This window comes from Arvicola amphibius, chromosome 18 (assembly GCF_903992535.2).
Source record: "Arvicola amphibius chromosome 18, mArvAmp1.2, whole genome shotgun sequence".
Classification (NCBI taxonomy): Eukaryota; Metazoa; Chordata; class Mammalia; order Rodentia; family Cricetidae; genus Arvicola; species Arvicola amphibius.
This window is the reverse complement of record NC_052064.1, coordinates 17,045,657-17,070,589: the sequence shown is the minus strand read 5'-3', so window position 1 is coordinate 17,070,589 and position 24,933 is coordinate 17,045,657. Positions and strand designations below refer to the sequence as shown.

At 45.1% G+C, this 24,933-nt stretch overlaps 1 protein-coding gene across 1 annotated transcript in view; it reads left to right on the top strand.

Moving 5' to 3' along the window:
• Nucleotides 1-12,533: 12,533 nt before the first annotated feature.
• Lpin2 (lipin 2) overlaps nt 12,534-24,933 on the top strand; it is a 71,690-nt gene continuing 59,290 nt past the window's right edge. The window contains exon 1 of the mRNA XM_038315237.2: nt 12,534-12,632. The gene's annotated coding sequence lies outside the window, so the exon portion shown is untranslated. The remainder of the gene's footprint in view (nt 12,633-24,933) is intronic.

Sequence of the window (24,933 nt, the reverse complement as noted above, 5' to 3'; positions counted from 1 at the left end):
ATAATCACACAGAAACTGTATTAATTAAACCACTGCTTGACCCATTAGCTCTAGCTTCTTATTGGCTAATTCTTACATCTTAATTTAACCCATTTCTGTTCATCTGTGTAATGCCACGAGGCTGTGGCTTACTGGGAAAAATTCCAAAGTCTGTCTCTGGTGGGGCTCCATGGCTTCTCCCTAACTCTGCCTCTTTTCTCCCAGCATTCAGTTTAGTTTCTCCCCCCACCCCCACCTACCTCTATTCCCTGCACAGGCCCAAGACAGTTTCTTTATTAGCCAATGGTATTCAGAGCATACAGAGGGGAATCCCACGTCAGCTCTCCATAGAGATTTCAGCTCCAACAATGGTTCTAACACATTGGTCCCTGGGGGCTCCAATTTTATGAGCTGGTAGAAGATGTCAATAAAAATAAGAATGCTCATGGAATAACTAGAAGGGTAGAAGTTCTCAAGACAAAGAATTATAACCATCATCTTAAAAGAAAGCAAACGAGGCAAGGTCTAAATCCCAGCAGTCAGAGAGAGGCTAAGGCAGAAGGATCATGAGCTCCAGGACTTGAATGTAGTAGCTTCAAGGCCAGCCTGGGCTCCATAGGAAACGCTATCTCAAAGGGACCTAGGTAGAGCTGAAGAGACAGCTCAATGGTCAGGAGCATGTACCGCTCTACCAGAGGACCTAAATCAGACTGGGCATGTACCCCTCTTCCAGAGGACCTGGGTCGGACTGGGCATGCACTGCTCTACCAGAAGACCTGGGTCGGACTGGGATGCACCGCTCTACCAGAGGACCTGGGTCGGACTGGGCATGCACCGCTCTACCAGAGGACCTGGGTCGGACTGGGATGCACCGCTCTACCAGAGGACCTGGGTCGGACTGGGCATGCACCGCTCTACCAGAGGACCTGGGTCGGACTGGGCATGCACCGCTCTACCAGAGGACCTGGGTCGGACTGGGCATGCACCTCTCTTCCAGAGGACCTGGGTCGGACTGGGCATGCACCTCTCTTCCAGAGGACCTGGGTCGGACTGAGCAGGTACCACTCTTCCAGAGGACCTGGGTTGGACTGAGCAGGTACCGCTCTTCCAGAGGACCTGGGTCGGACTGGGCATGCACCTCTCTTCCAGAGGACCTGGGTCAGACTGAGCAGGTACCGCTCTTCCAGAGGACCTGGATGTGGTTGCCTGGTATGACTGATGCTGTGGGGCTCCACTCTCAGAGTGATGCACTCGCCTGGCATGACCGGCGCTGCAAGGCTCTACTCCCAGAGCAGAAGAGCAAATGCAGAGAGACCTACGTGCACCGCACTCGAGACATGCAAAGTAAATTACAGGTGACCTGTTTAAAAAGCTCCTATACTTCAGCTAGTTCTTCTTTGCCTGTCTGACCCATTTTACATAACTCCTCATCATTTAGAAAGGTTTCTTGTGATTTACAAGAATTAAATCTGAGCCGGGCGGTGGTGGCGCACGCCTTTAATCCCAGCACTCGGGAGGCAGAGGCAGGCGGATCTCTGTGAGTTCGAGACCAGCCTGGTCTACAAGAGCTAGTTCCAGGACAGGCTCCAAAGCCACAGAGAAACCCTGTCTCGAAAAACCAAAAAAAAAAAAAAAAAAAAAGAATTAAATCTGAGACAAAATAAGCTAATAAATATATCAAGGAATAAAAAAGGTATATTAGAGTTCAGATTATCCAAGATTTTTGAAGTTATCAATACGAACACTTGATAAGTTTTTTGGTTCCACCTGCTTCTATATGAATAACCAACTGAAGCACAATGACTCACTTCGTGTCTCAGTTTACTATTTATAAAATAGCAGTGATGCTATTTTATAAATATATTATAAAAAATAAATTTATTTATTAAACAAATTGTATAACACCCTGTTTAAAAAAAAGTAGCCATTCCTTGCAAGGTGTTAGGGAAATTCTTAAATAATTTGATTTTTTTGTCTTGTAAGTGATATTAATAAAACTTATACATACACAATAACTTGAAAAAAAGAGATGTGCTGATTTAATTCAATTTTCTGTCTTTCAATTAACTTTTTATTGTAAAATAAAGATGCAGTACTGCACAGTCTAAGCAATGCTAAATGACTGGTACAAAGATGCTGTGTGTCCCTCTGAGATTGCAACAACCTCTCTGTTTCTCGGGAGCCCTTTTCTGAAGCTTGCTTACTTATTTATTTGTGTTTGTTTGTTGAGACAGGGTCTCGTGTAGACCAGGCTGACCTCAGATTCACGGTGTAGCTAAGGCTATATTTGAATTCTTTCTTTTTTTTTTTTTTTGGTTTTTCGAGACAGGGTTTCCCTGTAGTTTCTAGAGCCTGTGCTGGAGCTAGCTCTTGTAGACCAGGCTGGCCTCGAACTCAGAGATCCGCCTGCCTCTGCCTCTCGAGTGCTGGGATTAAAGGCGTGTGCCACCACCGCCCGGCTATATTTGAATTCTTAATTCTTTCATCTCTCTTCCCAAGTGCTAGGATTACAGACCCTTTTCCTGAAAGCTGTTATTTATTTCCTTGTTTTCTTATCTGGTGTTTATTGCCTTTGTTTTTATCCTTAAACAACGTACCGCGGAATAGAATTAGCAGGATGAAACGCTAACCTTTGATGCTTGCTTGCTCGAGATTGTGTTTTCCAGATTCATCCATGCTGATATAATCAGGTAGTTCTTGGCGATGTGATGATACAGCTGTTGAATGTCCCACCGTAATGGGCTGCTTCCCGCTCCTGGGAATTATGAGAGGTCCTGCTATATTATTACATGTCCTTGTGCCCTTTTATGCAGTTGTTCCCCAGGGCAGGAATCTAGCTCTGGAACAGACTGCGGATGTGGACTGTCAACCCGCTATCTAGGAAATACCAACCATTTTCTAAAATCATTACAACGTGAGGAGTCAGCTGGTTCCACTCCATGTATGTGACTCTTGCTGGCAAGTGTCCCAGGGCTCTGACACCTCCAACATCTTGGGGTCTCTGACATAATCCAGGCTTCACTTTCATAGCATGGTGCAATGGCTCTGGGAAACTCCATGCAGGCGCTGCCCTGCCATATGCCTAGTCTCAGTGGCTCTCCTTAACCACAGAGAAAGACTCTACAACCCCTTCACTGGTATATCATCACAACTCCAAAGTCAGAACCATGTGGGTGATGCTGCCATGTTTGAATACCAACTTGGGGTGAACCCCGGCCCCCGTGAATCTCGTTTGTTACAGCTTTGATCTGTTGCTGCCTTAGGCCTTTTCCTTTCACAGGTTGGAAGCTTAGCTAAGTGGGGTGAGCCCTGACGATACCCCTCTCTTTATTCCGTTCTCAATCAGGCCTCTCCTTAATCTTACCTTTTTCAGCACAAGCTTTGGCTCCCATATTAAATCGCCTTGTGCTCTTTTTCCCTTTACGCTGTGTGTGCTGTGCTTCTTTTTGCTCTACTTGCTCTTTTCCATTACACAGCTTCGTACGCACGATTACTAATGACCACGCAGCAGAGCTGACATCCAGCCGTCTTCCAATCTCCACCACAAAAGAAATGAGCCCATTGCTTTTCAATTTGGCCTCAGGCAAAGACAAGAGAAGACAAGAGAAGAAAGCCCATATATTCTTTGCAAGGATATCCCAAGTGGTCTCTAGCTCAGTTGCTAATATGGTTCCCCTCTAAACCATCTTGCGCTGGGCCTCCATAGTCCGTGTTACCCTCAGCACTGTGCCACTGTCTTCTAATCTCCTACTAGAATGGCCCGGTAAGCTCTTACAGTGCGTACCCACTTTCCTAACCCAAAGTCCCAAAGTCTTCCACACACCAACATGGTAAGGCCTGCCACGGCGATAGCCCACCTCCTGGTACTACCTTCAGGTCACTCACGTTACAGTCGCCGCGATAAAACACCACGACCAAGGCAACTTATTAAAAAAGCATTTAATTGGGCTTACATTTTCAGAGGGAGCGTCTACGATGGCAGAGCAATGGCGTGTGGTGGGGCCGCTGAGAGCTCACATCTGGATCTGAAGCACAAGGCAGAGAGCACCCTGGGAATGATGCCAGGCTTCTTGAAGCTCAAATCGCCCCTCCTTGAACAAGGCCACACTTGCTGATTCCTCCCAAAGAGTTTTACCAGCTGGGAGCCCAGTGCTTCAAACAAAGGAGCCTGTGGGGGCCGTTCTCATTCAAATCATGCAGGAGTGAGGGAAGGGAAAAAGCAAACACATAGACACACAGAAAGCTGGCGTGGGACTGATGGAGACTCCTCAGCGCCCAGAAGCTGAGTGTATTTTACATACAGTTGAACAGAGAAGTGGGCTTACTGTGTACAGATGAACAAGGTGGCAGGGTTGTCGCACACAGATAAAGAAGGAGGCAGGGTTATGGTGTACAAGCCTCTGTATAATTGCATTGACTCCCTAGGTTAATTATAGAGATCTTTCTGTCTGTTATTCTAGCTGGGTATAATGACACATGCCTATAACCGCAGCACTCAGGGGACAGAAGCAGGAAAATCATGACTTCAAGGCCAGCCTGAGATAGAAAAGAAAAACTGTTTCATAAGATCAAGGGCAGGGAGTGTAGCTCACTGGCAGAGTGTTTGTCGAGCTTGAAGGCTTTCATTTCCACCCTAGCACCTTTAGCCTATACACACAGATACACAGATGCACGTACACATCATTCCTCTCGTTTGATTTTCAGTGAGGTTCTGGAATGATCTTTATAAAGGTTGGGCATGTGTTCTGTTAGATTTGTCTCTTAGTACCTTATTCCTTGGTATCATTCTGAATAGATCTGTTGATACAGTTTCTTCCCTGAGGAAGATTTAAACAATGTCTACCTCCTCTAAGCTCCCAGCCACAAGCTAAGGTACAGTTTCCCCTCCACTCAGGGGAACCAATGAGTTTCTTAGACTTATTTACAGAGCTATGAGCAAGGGGTTATGGGCAGGAACGTGGGTGGTTTCTAAGCAGCCACACCAGGTCTGCACGTATCGTGGAAGATGATTCCCGCCAGCTTCGAAGCTGGAGACCCCTCCCCTCATCTTTCCTTGCCCCTTCCCAAAGCCATGTGAGCTTAGAGCAGGATTGTGTGTAACTAGTTGAGAAGTATGGCTAGATGCTTGGCTGAGGGTTCCATGACCTTCTCCGCCCTTTCTCTTAGGAGGGAATGTCAACCTTCCACAGCGCACCTGTGATGAACCTTTGCAAGCGGGCACAGCTGATCTGATGAAGATGGCAGTGTGTCTCAGAGAATACTGATACACAGCAGGATCTTCTAAAACACAGATAAAAAAACAAAACAACAAAAACGTCCTCTTTGTTGCCCCTGTTTTTAAGTGCTAACGATTTTGTATGTTGACTCCGGCATCCAGCAACATTCCAAAGGCTTACACTCTGTACACTATTTTAAATATTCTTTTGAATATGTACATCCTCCCTCACATTCTTGTGATTTTCCCCACTGCCAATCTGGATATATTTTACTTCTTCCCATCGTCTACTGCCTTGGTCCTCACACAGTACTGAGAGCAAAAATGCAGCAAACAGTACACTGTGCTCGGCTTTCAGAGGAAGGGTAGCTTGTGATAATTTTCTGAAGGTTTCTATAAATTCCCTTCTTCCAGAAAAGCATTCCTGAAGCATGTGGTGGCAATTGTCTGTAATCCTAGCACTCAGGGAGGCAGAGGCAGATGGATCCCTGTGAAGCCAGTCTGGTCTACATAGAAAGTTCCAGACTGGCCAGGTGTCAAAGTGAGAGCCTGTCTTAAAAAAAAACAAACACACAGAGAAGCATTCTTAACTGTCTGTGAACTTTGGGTGGATGACGAATGGCGGCATATGTTCAGATAACCACCAGGTCTTTAACGTGGTGATGTCCACTAATTGCTTCCCTCACAGTAGCCCGACTTGTATTCGTCAGTAAACTGGTTTGGCTGTGATGTCTTATTTTGCCAGGATGAAATTGCTAAAATGCCATCCAGGGTTTTTGTATCTACACTGAGTGAGATTGGACTGGATATTTTCTTTCTCTTGCCCTTACGATCAGATTTGGGTGTCATGCGACACTAGCTCCACGGAATGACCTGGAAAAGAAGCCCCTGTGCTACACTGTGGGCAGCTTGTATGAGGCTGGACTTTTCTCACCGGTCGAATGTTCGACCCAAAGCCTTTGCAGAACTGTTTCGGACCGAATTTTACCGCCTGGAAAATATTGACAGGTGTAAGTTCTTGCATGATTATGACTTTGTCCTGACTGTCTCGTTCAGTTTCCAAATTGATTAGCGTGAAAACAACCATCTCTTTGTAATCTGTAGATTGTGTGTGATTATAGTTTTATGTTAGTCACATGGGTGTGTTCCTTTTTTTTCTACATTGTCTTCCACAGGGTTTGTACATTTACGAGTCTTAGATTAACTTGGGCAGGTGTTTTTTTCAGCTGTGTGTTTGTTTCCAGATTTATTATTTTGCCTTTATTACACTGTTCTTTTTCTAACCTTTAAGCTCTTTACATCTCTGAAAGTTTCTCTTACAATTCTCATTAATCGCTTGTTTAGCTTTTGCTTCCGAAGCTTTAATACCTAGTATCAAATATCTGACACATAGCCTTGCAGCATTGCTCTATCTCCATACAGCCTTGCTTCTTTTTATTTATTTGTTTATTTATTTATTTATTTATTTATTTATTTATTATGTATACAATATTCTGTCTGTGTGTATGCCTGCAGATGGTTGTGAGCCACCATGTGGTTGCTGGGAATTGAACTCAGGACCTTTGGAAGAGCAGTCAATGCTCTTACCCTCTGAGCCATCTCTCCAGCCCCACAGCCTTGCTTCTTGACCACAACTCTCTTAGCCTATCAGTTTTTTTCTAGTTATCTTTACCTATTTAATTTTAACTGTTTTATTTTTATTATCATTTGAGGTAAGGTTTTATTCTATACCCAAGCTGGCCTCAAATTCTTGATCTTCCTGCCTCTTCCTCCCAAGTGCTGGGATTATAACCCTGTCTGTACCACCAGGTCAGTTACCTTCCGAAATTAAACCTTGTCTTCGTTGCATTATGGTCACAGACTCTCGTCGGTGTGTCCCAAATTTTTCAAAATGCTTCTAGACCTGCTTTCTGGCTCACGTGTGTCAACTTTAGTGAGTTTGGGAGTGGGCTTTCAAAAACACTGTTATTTCTTCCTCATTCTTTTATTTTGCTTCTGGGGGGTCCATTTTTACTGGCCTTCAAGTAAGCAGATGTTACCTTTTCCTTCTGCCCTTTCAGGCAGGGTTGCAGAAAGCAATGTCCAGATTCAGGTTTAGCAAATAGCCTTGAGGCCAAAGGTGACTTCTGCTCTCTCTGGCCTCTGGCCTTCATCCTGTCTTCCTGCTACTCTACATCTTAGTTTCTTGCCAATTCACAGACTTTTCCCAAAATGTATTTTAAACATTTGGCCTTGTGTGGATAGGGGAGGAAGCCCTCCCTGAGTGTGTGGGGTCCTGAATGAATGTGTGTTGTTGTTACAGGATCAGCTATCGATAGGACTCCAGCCTCAGACCTGAGGGAAATGGGAAGCCTTCCCTTCTGTCTGTGTGGATGTTGACAGTGTCTGCAGGAGACGTCCATAATAACTTTCTCCCCCAGATGTTCAGGACTCGAAGACTGACTGCTCCTCTCCAGAGGGTTCTTCTATGAAGACGGAACGTGTCTGTTTTATCCAGCTGTGGACTCTGCCTCCTTGATTACTCGTGTGTAACAACCCCACCTCTTTGTTCAGCTGTGTGAAATAACCCTCCTCCATGTTCAACTGTATATAACAAACAGGCTGAGCTTCCTGGGTGCTGCAGTTTCTCCCACTAAGAGCTCAGATCACTCAGGCTCAAATTTCTCTCTGTGTCTTTTCTTCATTCCCTTCCACCCCAGGAAGGTCTGTCCCTATAACCATGCAGCAACCTTGTATTTTTCTTTTAAGTGGGAGAGATGGTCTGGACCCCGAGACAAACATATTCCTAGGAAAATAAATCTGTCTTTATTGTTCAGTAGGTGTTTATTGATTGCCCGGTATGCACTGAGGAAGAGCTATGATTGGTACCCCTAGGGGGTCAACCTATGGACCCAAGGAAAAAAAAGTCCTTCATTAGGGGAGGGCAGAAGAAGCCACTGAGAGAGGATGATCAAACTGGGGACATTTTTATTTACACCTGAAAAGCTAATGCTGATCTCTTCAGGACTGGAGAGCAAGCAGGCATAATGGTTGCCAGAACCTATGAAGAGTATGTGAGAGATGGGAAAAGAGGAAGGAGGGCTAACAGGGACAGGCAGTATAACTGAGAGAAGAAAGAACTTGTAGAGCTCTAAGGTACAAGAGGATGACTATGGTTGACATCAATTAATTGCACATGAAAAATTACCCATGGACATTATGAATGTTCCTAAGTCAAAGAATCTAAACATCTCAGTGGTAGGCCAGTTTTCTTGATTTAATCATTACACTTCACCTAACATGTATTGAAATGGCATGCTATGCTATGTCACCTAAAAATTTACACTCTTATGAGTCAGTTAAAAATGAAGTCTCTCTTTCCAAAACCAGCTTTCAGAGTCTTGGAGACCTGGGGACCATTTTCAGCACCTCTAAGTTACAAGCTGGGAAAGCCGATCTGAGTCACTCTTGTCTCAGTCTCGGCTGAATATAATTACAAAAAGAGCTGGGCATACAGTGATGGCGCGGAAATGCGGGTTGTCATTTGACCCAGGAAATGCCAAAGCCAGAAATGGCAAAGTTGTTTTTCGAAAGTTTCAGTCCCCACCCGACCCTGCCCTCCAAACTGCCAGACAGAAGGGTGTACGCTTTTCCCCCTCCTGACTTGAGAGAAAGCCTTCTCTTCCAGGATTTCCCGAAAGGTACCTCTTCTCCTTCTTGACTGGAGTTCTTTGGTAATTTTAGAGTTTAGGAAATAAAAGGCAGGAAGGAAAAGTCTTTCAGACAACTTCTGCTTTTCATCTCGCCAGCAGACTTCTCTGAGCGAGAAGCAAGCCTGCTGACTTCTTGTAAAGAGGAAAATGCAAGGAATATGGAAATGAACGTTGGAAAGGCTATCACATTGCAGAAGAGCCGGCTGAGCACGCAGAACAGATGCACGGGAGAGAACATTGGAGCGAAAGGGGACACTCTGGACGTGCTCCTCCGGAAGTCAGAGTTTTCACTGAAGGCAGTCAATTACTGACTGCAGGGATGGGGAGAAAGTTCCTTTGCCATGCTTTCAGAGGGATGGAGAGATTTACTGCAACCAGAGGGAGGCCACATATCGGGCAAATGAAGAGGATGTGACACATGGCTGTTGTGGCTGTTCTGCAGAGGACTCTAGACAGAAATGCTCAGGCAGGATGGACATGCTATGGGAGTAGCAGATTGAGACTCTCCCCTAGGCTGCTGAGAAAGATCACTAAACGATATGGTAGCACCACTAGCCGGGATAGGAGATTCCGGACCGGGCCGGAAGGGGAGTGCAAAGGATGGACTAGAATCTGACATCACCGTGGGCTTTGATGGGAGAGTAAAAGCCACCCTGCCCAAGCATATAGGTTTCAGAGGTGTTCCTGATAAAATGCAGGAGGAAGCTTCAAGAGGGAAATGATGGTCAAGAACGTCTCGTGAGATGTAGGTCCCAAAGGAGTCCAGCATGCTTGGCAGCAAGAGGGACCTTGGTGACGTTAGCCTAGGCAGTATCATGAGTGGAGGAGGGACTGGCTTCCACAGGAGGGAGACGCTTCAGTTAAGCAGTTCCAGGTAGCTGGGTCTGGTGATATTGCCGTCAAGGGATAAGCAGAAAGCTTGAAAGGTACTGTTAGCTTAGCTGGAAAAAAAGGAATGGCCCAAAGTTCATTTTTACAGATCTATGGCTTATCAAATCCTTCTCAGATTTACCAAGCTTAAAGATAAAAAAATAGGACAAATTAACCTCACATGAAAGATAGCTGATATACATTAATGAGTGTGTTCCAGATGTTCGATTAGAATGAGATATGCCTTTATGGAAATTAAGTATAATTAAAGTTTGAGGTGTCCTTGTATGAGCCGTTTCCATGTATTTTGGGGTCCACTATTTGAGGTCAGTAACTCATATACCGGACACAGGTAAGTTAAGGAACACAATTGGGAGTAAGGGGGAGTTCACTGAAGATGGGATTTGAGAAGATGCCCACAATATTTTTTAAAAAATTTTGTCAGTTACCGATCAGGAACCGGATCTTATTTCACACACACAAAAATCTTTTGTAAATACTAGTTGAAAGAAAGTTCAAGCTCATATTAAAAACCATGGCCTATTAATATTCAAAGCAACCATTTTCCAAGATGTAAATTGAAGAGTACTGTAAGATACCAGGAAAGACTTTAGCCACCATCACTGGTTTTCTTGATACATTGACTTTTTTTTCATCATGTAACAGCAATGAGTTCAGGCACTATCTAGAAACAGTTTAATAATAGTTTAAAAAGCATGCCCATTCCATTTCTTAACTATCAAGGATGTTATTTGGGTGAATAAGAAACAGACACTGAGTAAACAGAGACCGCTTTGTCAATCAGTAAGAATATGTTGTTCCGTCTAAGACCACACCACCCTGAACGGGCCCGATGTCGTCTGATCTCAGAATATGCTGTTCCATGGCTTGTAATGGGAGGCTGCCCTAGCCAACAAGTCCGGATAGCTCACGGAGAGATGTCCGTTCTTTTTCTTGCTTCCTCTTGTCCTATTTTCCAAGACAGGGTTTCTCTGTGTATCCCTGACTGTTCTGGAACTCACCCTTAGACCAGGTTGTCCTCGAACCCACAGAGAACCCTACCTTTGCCTCCCAGTGCTGGCATTAACGGGCACGCATCACCACCACCCGGCATGATGTCCATTCTTAAACAAAACATCAAAATAGCACAAAACACAAGTCCCAACGGCAAAACCATCTTCTACCAAACTACATAAGGGATAAGAATGCCTCCCTTGTTTGAAATAGTGGAAGAAGACTGATTAGACGAAAAAACAAAACAACAAATAAAATGTAACTAAGCTGCATCTCGACTAGAAATGGGACCCTTGTGGGGAAAGGCTCCTGGCTATGGAACCGGAAGGTGGTAGGGTCAGAAGGTGAGACAAGACTTGAGCAGTGAAGCAGATGGGAGCTGGGTGTGCCCCAACTTCACAGGTATCAGGTACAGGAAGTCGAGGGACATTCAACAGATATTTAATAACTCCCTGCTCTGCCTCAGGGGCAGTATAAGTCAGGCACCCACCAGAGAATGAGGAAAATACTAGAAACGTGAACCAATCCTGAGTAAGTTGTCAAACCCCGAAGGGGCGGTGGCAGAGGAAGGGCGGCTTGTCTAAGGGCTTCCTGAATGACGAAAGGAAGGAAGCTTGAGACTATTTCTCTCCCAAGGTAGGAGGTAGTGAGACCTACCCGAGAGAAACAGGAAAAGTCAAGTTGGGGAAAGAAAGGCTGGAAAACAAACAGTAACAGCTCGGTCTACAGACCAGGCTGTAAGCCACATCTGCCGGTTCACGGGAACCACATTGACTCAAGGCGCCCGTGAGGGAGGTGTCTCTGTTTCCAGTGTATTGGCTTGGATATTGAGGAGAGGGTCTTGTCTCTTTTAATTGCACTTCTCCACAGTGGCGTAAGATCCTTCTAACAGTGACCGGAAAGTTTCGAACTTTAAAAAAAAATTTTCGCCGGTGAATAAGATGAAAAGCCACAATGAAGCAAAAACTCCTAGTAGGTTAGGGCGTCTCTGTCGGGCCTTAGTTGAGGCAACCTGGTAGAATCCCACACCGTGGAACTCGAATGAAATGGTTGCCTGTGTAGAGAACTGGTTTCCTGGGCCCTAGCAGAGCCAATGCCCGTCACGCTGTTTTGTTGTAAGGAAACCGATGTGTCCCGGCCCATCCCGGAGAGAGTTTGTATAAACGTATGTCTCTATGGCCCCGAGACTGCTTGAATGTGCTCGCCGTGCGCACGGAGAAATTAACAGACATTTGGTAGCGTTGCCACAGGCTCCCATCTCTACTTCCAACGAAATAACCGGCTGCAGGAAAACAAGGTAAAAAAAGCAGTAGACAACACTAATAGTCACTGTGGCAGCCGTTTTGTAAAGTGTACTTTTAAACAGGAGGTCTTATAACTGAGCCTGGAGGGGAAATAGGCAAAGACACAGGCTCTGCAGTGATCAGATCTACGTGCACTCGTGTTTGGGCATAGCGTTTCCACACCATCGTGCAACGGACCGTGTTGCACTCTTTTTGGCAGCTGGGCTCTGAAACCCCGCGCAGCGCCGCAAGGTTGCCATGGGGACCAGAGGAAACTTTTCAAAAGCCTCCGCCAGTGGCTAGCCGCTCTCTCCCGGCGGGGCCCGGGGGCCCGCGGCGCGCGTCCGGCGGTGGGGGCGGAGCTTGCGTCACGTGGCCGGGGCGGGGCGGGGCGTGCGCGCAGCCCACCGCCAGCTCGGCCGCTGCCGCGGTCGCGTCCCATTCATGAGGCCCGGCGGGCTCGGCTGTGGCCCGCGGCTCCCGACGCGGCGGCCCCGCCCCCTGCTCGCCCGCTTCTCGCCGCAGCCCGCCCGGGGCGCGCGACCGTCCGCCGAGTGATTGCCGCGCGCGGTGCCGCAGGTAAGGTGGCCGGAGACAGCACCGGGGGTTCTCGGGGGGCTGCTTCCCCGCTCGCGGCCTCGCCTCGCGTGGGCCACGTAGCCGCTGCAGCGCTTCCTGAGGACGCGCGGGCGTCTGAGGGGACACCCCCCCACCACCACCTTAGCAGCGGTCCTCGGGGCCCAGCGCGGCGCGGCAGGGGGATGGCCGCCGAGGTCGTGTCTGCGTCGTTCCCCCCGGGCCTGGGGGAGGGGGCACCGGCTCGCGATCGCGTCCATCCCTCTGCCGGGGCTGGCGAGGTGCTGTTATTCCCCCCAGGCGGTTGGCTCGCCCGCCGCTGGCTCCTGCAGGCCGTGGACCAGGTTCAAATGTGAGTAGCCTGCTGCCCTCGACCCTCGGGGCCCTGGAAGGTCCTGATTGGTGTAGGAGCCGGAGCTCCGCGGCCCAGTTTTGAACGCCGCGGATCCAACCCCCCCCCCCCCCGCATAAGAAAATTATTTTCATTCAAATTTAGGCTAGGTTTTCGAAGACGTAATTATGCAAAATAAGACTAGGAAGATCGCCCTCGCTTTCAGAAAGTACTGGAACGCTGGATACTTGGAGAGGCTCTGGGATTACTGAACAAGCAGCCACACGTATTTTTAATGCATATCTGAGACTTCAAGAAAATTAAAAATTGAAACCGAGTCTCCTGCTTCGGTGCTAAAGCTATTTTGCCCAGCAGTAGGGATCCAAGTTAGGTTGTTACTGAATCTCGGCTCACTAATTAACAGTATTTTGCTAGTACACGGTCAATCTTGAAATCTATTTTGGGATCATTTGCCAGTTATTTAGAGTATGCGTCGATCTGACGTTGATTGTTTTCACTGGCTTAAGACCGAGAAGTGTGGCAGGTGACTGGGTTAGCACAATCAGCCACCAGGTGGAGGAGGAGACAGGTGTTAGCCCTTGTTGGGCTGCCCTGCCCACTGAGCACGTTCACACCACCGTGGAGTGGCCACCTGCGGGCCAGACCCAACCGGAATTGAAAAGAACAAAGCTACGTGAGTGTCGGGCGCTGTGGGTGGCTTCTTCTTCCCAGTTCAACGTGTTCTTCGTTGTGTTTTATCGGACCCAAGGAGCTTCTTGTTGAAGTGGTAGCAGGTATGGCTGTGGGACGCTAGAAATGAAATGGTTGGTTCTACTTTCGTATTTGGCACAGTTGAGATTCAACAGAGAAGTCCTATGCTTAGAGACTCTGGGAATGGGAGCCTTTGAAAGCCCCTGAAGGTGCCAAGTGCGGTTAAGAAGTGGATAACAGGGTGCCCAGGGCCCTGTTTCTTGTATGGCTGTATGCTTGCTCTCATCACTTGGCATTGTGAATTTTGGTTTATTGATTGGGCCTTCTCCTGCACTGGGCACAGCATCTCCGCTGTCAAGACTCCAGTAGCTGTTCATTACCAAGTACAGAGGCTGGCTTTTAGAAGACCTTTGGTAGGGATGGTTGAACATAGGAAGCAGCAAGCAGTTTGTCCTTGTAGGTCACTGGGAGCCTGTGGATCTTCCTTAAATGATGAGTTCATCACATTTTCTTGGATGGCATGCCACAGATGGATAATAGTGGTACTGCCCCAGGTCAGAGGTGGCCCAAGGTTAAGTTAGGCCAGTGAACATTACCGTGGACATTTTGGAGTGTTTAAATATTAATATTCAACTTAAATATAGCACGAGTCATTGTATGAACAGCTATTCTCTTCAGTATTGAATGCATAATATATGTCAGACCTGGAACATTGAACTGGAATCATTCTTGCCAGGAGTTAGACTGGGCTGCCTAGCAGTCTGTCGACAAGTTTTTAAATCTAAGTCTTTGTGTCTTTTAATTTAAGTCCTTTGTACTTACCCCAGGGGCTGTCACTTTTTGTGTCTTTGGGCGTAGGGGCTGTAGGACCTGTACCTGCTCTTTTCAGTTGGTAGGCGATGCTGTAGGAGTGTATTTGGAACTTTGCTTTATGGTCTCTGCTTCCCTTCCTTGCTAAATTAATAGTTCTGACTCAGATGCAGGATCTCTGGACCTGTGGCTGGCCTTCGTGGTGAAAGAGTTCTTAGTTTTGTAGTCAGGGCTGCAGATACCTGAATTCTGTAAAAATTATGTCTCAGTAAACATTGGAAGAGCTTGAAGATACAGTGTGGAGTGACTGTTCTCTGGTGATACCTTGAGGATAATAGTTTTTGGGGACAACAGTCATATATAGGTAGCTCAGGCATTGAATTTAGCATTATATGCTACCATGGTTAATTTAGGAGGTTTTGGGACTTGAACCCAGGGCTTTGTGCATACATGGCAAGTTCTCTACCACCTGAGCTATATCACAAGTCTCCTGTAGTAAAGCATTTGAATAAATTTTCTTATTCGCCTTGCTGACAGTTAATGGGATCTACCTCCCTTATCATTGCCATAGGTGAATATATGTGCACTTGTGTGCGCGTAAACAGAGAAAGGAGTCAGGTGTTACCTTATGTCATATTCTCCTGGAGGTCATGTTTTCAGTTACATTGGTAAGCCCCAAGTTTGTGTCCACCCCCCTCTCTCCCTCCCGCCACCGTGCTAGGCTAATAGGTGTGTGAGAGACGAGTGGTGCTGGGGTCTGAACCCCAATCTTCATGGTTGTACAGCAAGCTTTTTTAGCTACTGAGCCATCTCTTCAGCCCCAGCAGTGTACTTTAATAACTAAGCACTTTCCACATTTATATGAGGGAAAATCGCTCACTCTTGGGGACCACATGAAATCCGTAGGGGTCTCCCAAGTGCTGGTAGCAACGTGGACACAGTGGTGAGCTGGCCAGAACACTGCCCTGCCATTCTCGTCTGTTACCTCACCTCGCCCCTGTTGTTCATTTATGGCAGGAATTGTGAGTTGATGCTCTCCTCACAGTCTGGAAGGAGATAGAGGACGGGAGAAAGAAAATAAGAAAGCCTGTGGAGATTGCCACAGCTGTAATCCCTGCACTCTGTGATCCTGAGGCAGAAGGAGCACCAGTTCCAGGCTCAGGTAGCCTGGGATGCACAGTGAGACCTTATCTCAAAATAAACCAATCAAGAATGTGTTAGGTGATGAACTGTGTTACCCTGTACCCTTGTGATGTGACTCAGGGCAACATGAACACGTTTTAATTTGATCATTGATTACAGCTGAGTCTTGTTTTAAACAACCATTTACATTGGCTTATTTGTGTACCTGTCCTCCTGGAGCCAGTGTTAATCCACCGTGCGGGGTCCTAGGGACCAAACTCAGGTTGTGGAGCTCACTGGCACGTGCCTTGCTCAGCCATCTCACAGGCCTAGGGACCTTTGCCTTGAAAGCCTTGGGATATTAACTTTCAGGGACTTAGATGTTAATGATGTCACTAAGAAATGAGGAGAGAAAGAATTCTAGCTTGCATAGCCTATCAACATGGTTCTGTTGTCAGCTCCTCCGACCTCCATTTTACCTCTGCACAAAGCCACGGCAGTATTTGATTGCTAATTCCTTTTGAATTTGGGTCACCGCTGAGAAAGGTGTTGTGGTGGGGGATAACAGCTCTGAGTACATGAGCCTTTAAAAATTATTTGCAGGGTGGCAAATTTTTTTTTCTTACTCTTGGAGCTTAGAATTGGTACTTATCTCTTGTGACACACACTTTGACTGTGAGCTGTCCGGTGTAGGTTTTGTCTCTTGGCTGGGTAGACACTGCTTTCAGAAGAACAGAGATGGTGGGCATTGGCAGCCAGTGGGCCCTGTTCTCACCCAGACTTTATCCAGTTTCTCCAAAACCCTCACTTCTCTAGCAGATTTATTAGCTGTAACTGAAGACTAAATTAAACACCACTGACTGTCTCATTTCATGTCACTTGCATCTTACATCAGATTTCCGTAGCCTCATGTATTGCCTAGTAATACGTGTATTGTCTCAAGTTTTCATTTGTATCAACCAGAAGTGTAGATAAAGTGTTAAGTGGTTTAAAAATTCTTAGTTGTTTTCAGCTCCTATCTTTCCTGTTCTAGAATATACAGTGATTCTTAGTTTTCATCTTAGTTCTCTGAGTTTTCGAGTTTTTCCTCCCCAGATACCAGTGTCCCACCTCCTTGTATTTTGATTAGCTTCCGCTTCAGGCGTTAGCCCCCTTCGCACGGGGTGACATCTGTTCCTCTGTGCACTGTGCTGATTTGGGATTTCTCTGGAATCAACTGTGGATTTTTTGTAGTTGTTAGGGTGAATAACTTGGTCGTCTTAACCTTTCTGACAGTCTGGGTAGGCAAAGCCCCTTTGCCTCTTTTGCTTTCTGTAGACATTGATCTTAAAGGAGAAGTAACATTGAGTCCAAGTTCTGGGGCGTTAGTCCTTGAGGGTAGAGCCATAGGCTAGTGAGAAAGTAGGAGACTCAAATTGGTGGCAGGTTGGGCTGACACCTGTGGAGTGGGTGTATGGAGACAGGATCTGTCAACTGCACGTGCTTCTACCTCAGAGGGGATGGACACAGGAGTGCTAGCAGGGAGCAGAGGCACTTGCTGTAACTTCAGTGCCTTAGGGGATTTTTAAAGCTTGAAGTATTCTCTCATTATTTTTGGAATAATAGTTATTTAGTGGGGGCCTAAAAAGGCAAGAATTGTAAAGTTTACGGAACATGATTAAAGAGCAGATTTCAACAAGAAGATTGTAGATTGAAGAAAGTATTTGATCTTAGTGGTTACGTTAGTCTTGTTATTGTTGTTGTTTTTATTTATTTATTTTTTTTCGAGACAGGGTTTCTGTACCTTTGGAGCTTGTCCTGGAACTAGCTCTTGTAGTCCAGGCTGGCCTTGAACTCACAGAGGTCCGAGTGCTGGGATTAAAGGCGTGCACGACCACCACCCGGCTTATATTAGTCTTCTTTATTAGATAAAGAAGAGGAGCTTCAGGTGGGAAAAGCATCCTTCAGAAGTTATAAGATTGGTCTAGGAAGAGAAAGTAGATGTGTGGTACCAAGTAGCTTTAGTGTCTGTTTGAATTTTAGCTTTTAACTATTTCTGAAATGTAACGGAAGGAATAGTTGACTCAAGAATATTTAAGTACCTGCTTTTAAGCCTATAGTACAATGGTTTCTCCCATGTGTCCCACCATGCCTTTTTTTTTAAAAAAAAATAAAAAGTTAACAAAATTTTAAACAAAAAGTTCATTGATGAGGATCAAAATGAATTGTGATCTGATGATTTCCCGCTATGTCCATAGTTAATAGGAATTGAAGCTTGGATTGGTGCTCCTTGAGTGTGCTTCATTTTCTCCAGTGGTTGACTGTGTAAACTGTGGTCTGTCTTTCTGAAATGAAGTGACTGTAAGTCAGGAATGTCTGGGCTCCGTGAAGTGTCTGTGGAGATCAGCCTTTTGTTTAAAGTCATGGCGTTAGTCCCAAAGCGTCTATCTACACATTGTTTCTTCAAAATTTCCTGCCCTTGTTTTCAGTGAATAAGAGGCACCTATTTGACATTATAGCCATAGCATCTAACTAAATATGAAGGACGACTTAAAAGAAACTGTAATTTACTATGTATTTCAGGCATATGTTTAATAGGAAGGATTGATTTTTTCAGTTGTAGGATTTTCTAATGGCTCACAGCTTACCTAGTTCAAAGTAGCCTACCGCACCGGCATGACCAGAAAGGTAGGATCCGGAATGTAAGGTTTCAGTATGCTCTGTCCACTAAGAGTAGTCCTTCAGGTGGTAGAGATGCCTGCTACTTCATCTCTTCTAAGGCTGTGTCTTGGTGTCTATAAAAACTTGTGATTGTTACTGTAATCTCTTGATTGAGCACCTTCTTTGGGAGTCATTGTGCTAAGAGCTTTATACTAATTATGTCTTAGGAGTCACAACAATCCTGCTAGGCAGAGATAATAGCCCTGTTTTCTATGAGAATCCTGAAGCTAAGAGGTTTCCGGAAGGCCAGGCAATTCCCCATGGCAGTAGCCACCCTCCATTGCCCTTGCCTTCCTGGCCACACTGCCCGAGGATTTACAATTCATAAGCAATTATTTGACATCCCTAATCAATTTTAGGAATCTGTTTTTATTTGCATTCGGTAGAATAAAGAAACTTCTTAGTGCCAGCATACATTTATAAATGGTGATAGAAAGCATGCATCTGCTGTGGAACCTTAGGTTTCGCTAAAGCATTTGTGTGTGCAGTGATTGAGCAGGGAGAGAAAACCAGCTGGGAAAGTAGTGGAGTTGAAGAGGTCCACCATGTCTGCTCGTACCTGCTCTGGAACCAGTTGATGTTCCCTGCCTCCCGACCACTAGGCGGAGACTGGGCCAGATGAAAGCTATTTTTCAAGAAATGGGACCTCTAAATTCAAACACGGGAGGTGGGAAGGAGGAAATGGTTGTTGGACTGTTTGAGACAGGCTCTGAGTAGCCACTGTGCTGCTGCCTTGAAGTAAGTTTGACTGTTCCTGAGCTGAGGGTATATACTATATCCCCTTCTTTTCTGGGTCTCACTGTGCAGGAGAAGTAGTAAAGGTCAGCGCTGGATGGAGTGACCCAGCTGAGACCTCAATACAGTGGAGCGTGTATTCACATGCTCTATAAACAGTCTTGTCTTTAACTGGTACTTTTTCACTGTGTCGTTTGCCTTGCTCAGTACCTACATGTGCAGATAAGGTCCCTGTGATGGAATTTTACTCTATATAATAGAATAAATGATCTAAGAACCTTTAATTAAAAAGAAATATATTCAAAACTATGACTACACTTAAAATGTATTAGCACATATTTATTGTGCAAAATAACCGATTTCATTATAGCATTTTTCTCATGCATACTCTTGGTACCTGTTGACTCAGTTGCCTCTTTGGAGAACTGCTTGGCTAGTTCTGATGAGTAGATGAGGGTATGTGTTAGACCATAAGTTAGTCTATACGTTAGACCGACATAGAAGTCTAGAGGCCAGGTGTGGACTGAGATCTCCAGCTGGACTAGATGCCAGGGTTGAGAGTCCCCGGGCAAGGGGAAGTTGCTTCTTTTGTCTGAGAGTAACTTGCAGTGTGGTTGGGGGAATGAGCTAGTCATCTTAGATATAAAGCAGAGTTTTCTAAACAGGGTATTGAGGATCAGGAATGGGATTTAGTTTAGGAGATTGGAAGTAAAAAGCAAAAGAAATATCTTGGAGAGAGTGCTGTGTTTATATCTTTAATGTGCAAGTGTTTATTTGAAGGATTGTTTTATATTGTAAAGAAACCATTTTGTGTGCTTGCATAGAATTTCTTCCTGGACTCTTAGCCTTCTTGTGTCGATGTGAGCATCTCCATGAAGGACTGTCTGCCTCAGGCTGGCCTGTGGGGTGTCTGTGGGGGTTGTCTTGGTTGCTTTAATTGGTGTGGGAAGACCCACCCTGAGAGTGGACTATACACCCCCTAGTGTGAGGTCACGAACTGTGTCAGGGTGATAACTTCTCAATGGAGCTGTCTAATATTTTCTCAATTTCCACTGCTTATATTTTCATAACCAAATATTGTTCAGAACTAAGCGTGTGCAGTGATTTACTGTTTACTACAGTCTATGGCGGCTTTCATTTCTGAGCCCTGGCCGTGAGTCTAGGCTCACACTACGACTGTCAGTGGAGTCGCTGTCCTGTCCCGAGTGTTGCTCTTCCTTCCTCTGCTGGGGCCCCTGTCCTAATTCTTTGCTCATTTTCTCTCTACTTTTTGCAATTGTTACTTTTGAGAGGTTAGCTAGGTTTTTTTTTTAACTTTCTGTGTTTTTCTTTTTTCCTTCTGATTCTTTCTCACTCCTCCTACTTCATCCCTTTTAAAAGTGTTTAACTGTTTAACTATTTTTTCTTTATTACTGAAGTCTCTTGTTTATGACGCGGTGTGTGTGCGCCTTTAGACCAGGCAGGGTTAAGAACAAATTGGAACACCTGGGAAATACCTGCCCCACTCCTGACTTGTTTGTTCTTGCACCTGAATAGGAAGCACATATGTCACTGGAGTCTGAGGCCAGAGGGCTTGAAAACACCAGAGAATCCAGGTGCCTGTTAGTCCCTGAGGCTTCTCCCTTCGCGGAGAATCCTCTGTTGCGCTGTCCTCAGAAAGCTGAGGTGACTGGCTGGCCCTAGGTTCTGTTCCTCTGATTGGGATCATGGGATTCCTGAGGCTGTTGGCATGTTCTATTATGATTGCCTTTGGTGCAGCCCTCAGTGTTGTAGGGATCGCTTCATCCTCTGACTCGGTGTTTTGTGAAGACTCTCCATTTTCAAGGACCTTGACAATTTCAGTTTATTATTACCATTGTTGAGGTGAGGACTGGACAGGGGCTGTCTCACTGTTCAAGACCAGGTTGGTCTTGAGCTCAGTGGGCTTCCGTGATCTTCACGTCAAGCAGCTGGGGCTGCAGGAGTGCACAGCACATCTAGCTGACTATCTAGAGAGCTAGTCTTGTAGGATGCTGCATTGTTAGAGTCTGCCTTCCAGTTTTCTCACGATAGGACTAGGCTATGACTTACTAAGAGGAAGACCGTGGGGAGTAAAGTACAATAATTTGACTTAATAATGGCCGTAGCCTTGATCACCAGGCTGAGGTTATGTTTATCAGATTTTTCTCCACTGAAAACCTAATCTGTATTTTTATAAGATTTTTTATTTTATGTGTATGTGTGTTTTTTCTGCATGTATGTGTGTGCACACCATGTGTGTGCCTGGTGCCTGTGGAAGTCAGAAGAGGGTGTTGGATTCTCTAGAACGTCATTTTGTCTTGATTCTCTGTAAAAGTCTTCATACTGAGTTAAGGTTAACAACTAGAACTTGGAGCTTAGATTTCCTGTTTTGGAGGACATCATGGAAGGATAGGTGTGCTGCTGTGTGAGCTTCGCAGGGTGTCTAGTCACGAGGAAGAGCAGAAAGGAAGCCCTTAGGAAATGATTCTCAGATTTTAACTGGAGATTTTTGTTCAGTCTTGTATAACTGCTAACATTTTGCTGATTCTCAGATTTTATCAGCTGAGCATTGGAGTCACCGCGTGCTTCATTCTTGCTTGCTTTCTAAAGCAATTCAAAGGGTGGCCAAATGGAAGGAAACAGCATCAGGGCCTGGTTCTACAGAATTAATCTTGTCTCTTTTACAGGATAGTCATGTGACCATAGCTCGTCCCTGTGCTTCCCTTGGGTTTTTATTTTCAGGTGGCAGCCTTCCTGGACTTGTGCTTTAAAATACCCTGCCATATGTTTTCTTTCTTTGGTCTTTCCAGGGCCTTCACCTAAAGCAGCCTCCCCCCCTCCCTCCTTTCTTCTTTCCTCTCCCTGCCTTCCTGCCTCCCTCCCGCCCTCCCTCATTTTCTTTTTCTAGCTTTTTTAAAAGACTTACTGTTCTTGTTGCCATCCCTTCTGTTAGCATAAGAAATTTAAAAAAACAAAACAAAAACAAAACACAAAAGTGAGTGCTGGTGGCTTGTCCGCCAGGGTTCCTGCTTGATCCTAGCCTACAGAGAAGGGCGTGTGTGGAACCTGTCAGGGAGTGAAAGGCCTTGAACTTGCTACATCCCTGGTGCTTCACCAACTTGTTGCTCTTGGACCTGCTGCTTCTTGTTGAGCCCACCTTTGACAGTTTGCTCTAACAGCTCCATCTGGAGGGAGGGGTGCAGACTTTCCTCTTGGACGCTGGGGTTCTCAGATCAAAAGGCAGAAAAAATTGGAGATATTTGGAAAAAGAAATGAGCGTGTGTCAAGGGGACATTGAGTTTTGATTGCTTCTGTGCTATCAACTAAACAAACTACTGACTTAATGCTTATTTGTACCTTAAGATCACTGTGCTGCTAACAATCCCTGAAGGTCTCTCCCACCTGCAGGAGTCATGAAGTGATGATTGATATCATGTGTAGAGCCACCCATGTCTGAATTTTATCATGGCACTCTTTGGGTGACTGGTACAGTGGCCGCGATTAGGACGCTGTCTCAAAGGGATTGCTATAGCTTTGACCTCACTAGTGTTCCTTTGCGTTTGAGTTAGGTTTAGAGAAGTACAAGCCTCCAAAGATGAAGTATACACATTTATGAAGTAATGCCAGTGACCCTGCTGTGCAAAATGTGCAGTTTGCTTTTGGGGTTTCTAGCAGGCACAGAGATTTTGATGGCTGAGGGAAGGTCTTTGATACTTGGTGGGGGGAGGCATTGTTCTGTTTGGGGAGATATATGTAAATATGTATGGGGGACGGCACACTGTCCTAGGATGTGAGAAAACAACAGTTATTTCTGCACCTTCTCTACCTGTTGAAATGGGGGTATTGATAGCCATTTTACAGATATCATGTAACACTATTAAAATAAACCTCATTTGTATATCAAATTACTTCAGGTTCTTAATATTATTTTTTATTATACATGTAGTGTAAGGAAACTGTTGGTACTATTAATAAAAATGTAACTGTGGAGGAGGATGATTAAAAACACAGCCAAATGTACAAAGACTGTTGTGATTTGTGTGTGTGTGTGTGTGTGTGTGTGTTTGTGTGTATGTGTATGTGTCAAACCTAGTGCCCTGTGCATGCTAGGCAAGCATTCTATCACTGAGTGACATACCTGGCCCATTTTTTTGCCCATGTTATCACCAATATATAAATTTTAATTATACTGTCATTCTGGAAAACACCTCTCTAAATTATTTTTTTAATGTCAGTGGTAGAATATATTTTTTACTTTTCAAGTTTTTGGAAATAGCTAAAATATTATTCACCAGGTCAGTGGTGGCACAAGCCTTTAATTCTACCACTCAAAATGTAGAGACCAAGGTGTCTTTGAGTTTGAGGCCAGTCTAGTCTACAGAGTTAGTTCCAGGACAGCCAATGCTACAAAGAGAAGCCCTATCTGGGCGGGGGGTGAGGGAGAATACAGTTAATCATTCATATAAGATTAATGAATTAATTTTTTGGCTTTTAAGTGTTGTGTATCACTTAAATTGCAAGAGTGCTTTTAGGCATTAGATGATTCAGTGGTTTAGCATGCTGAGCGCTCTTTTCAGAACCACACTGGGTTCCTAGTACTCCTATCAGATGGCTCACAAGTACCTGTACACAGTCCATATGCACATAATTTAAAAATAATAAAAATAAATTTTTTAAAAAGGAATTATTTCAGTGGCAAAGAGGAACTGATAATGTACTAGATGATGTTCATTGATTTATCACAACTTTAAGAGCCGACTCCAACACCACATTCACGTTAAACAGATTTTGCTGAGATGTAATGTGAATAAAGAGTGTTGCACGACAAGTTGGAAGAAAGGAATATTCTGGGGAGAGTACCGCAACTGTCTAATACAGGCCGGAGAGAGCTCAGGCTGTTAGTTTCACCTTTACAGCATTTCATATCGTCGTAGGCCTCTTCTGAGCCATTTCAATCTCATCCTGCCTGTTTGTGGCTGGAATGTGAATTAGATCTGTCCTGCTGATGATGAGCTGGAGTGGAGTACCATTGATTGGGCTCGTTGGAATGGGAAAGTGATTTGTAAAGCTAAACGACTCAGAGAACTGTTGGTGTCAGTGAGAATTTAGATTCAATCATTTGTGAGTTTTCTTGTGTGCCTTTCTGAATCGTGAGCTCCCTTATGGCAGGGCTCCAACCCCAACCAACCCCAACAGTTATTGGTTAAGCACTGACTGTGGATAGGTCTTGGATTATTCGAAGGATAGTTTTGTCCTCCTAGAGGCCAGCCTAGGCTGCCTCGTGAATTCTGCTCGGGCTGAATTGTAAAAGCCTGACTCAAAGCTAACCAACCAACAAAATAAACAGAACTAACTAAATACGTGAATGAACAATGCTGGAGATTCCCAAATGGGGTAGTTGCCGATAGAGGACATTCAAAATGATCAGATTTTTTTTTTTTTTTTTTTTTTTTTTTTTTTTTTTGATTGTCACAATTTCGGAGAGGGTGCTGCTGACATCTAGTGGTTGGAGGCCTGGGACCCTGTGTGTCCCTTTATTACCAAAGAATTATCTGACCCCAAATGCAAAGACTGGAACACCCAAATTTAAATTATTAAAAGCTACAAATCCTATGGCCTGGCCTCCATGACCACCCCATCCCACTGTTCTCTGTTCATTTGCAGATGTCTTTTTGGTGTGGCTCAGGACATGCAGGGCACAGATAAGAGGCAATCTCACCGATGCTAGCCACCAGTTCTCTTAGATACATTGATTATGTGTTAAAAAAAAAAAGATCCGAGAACTCTGACAAGAGAAAAGCAGACAGATTTTGTATTTCGGATACTCTGACGCTGTAACACTTTCTAGCGTGCAGGGGCCAGGCTTAGAGGCAATGGCCTGTAGTAGGAACTGTT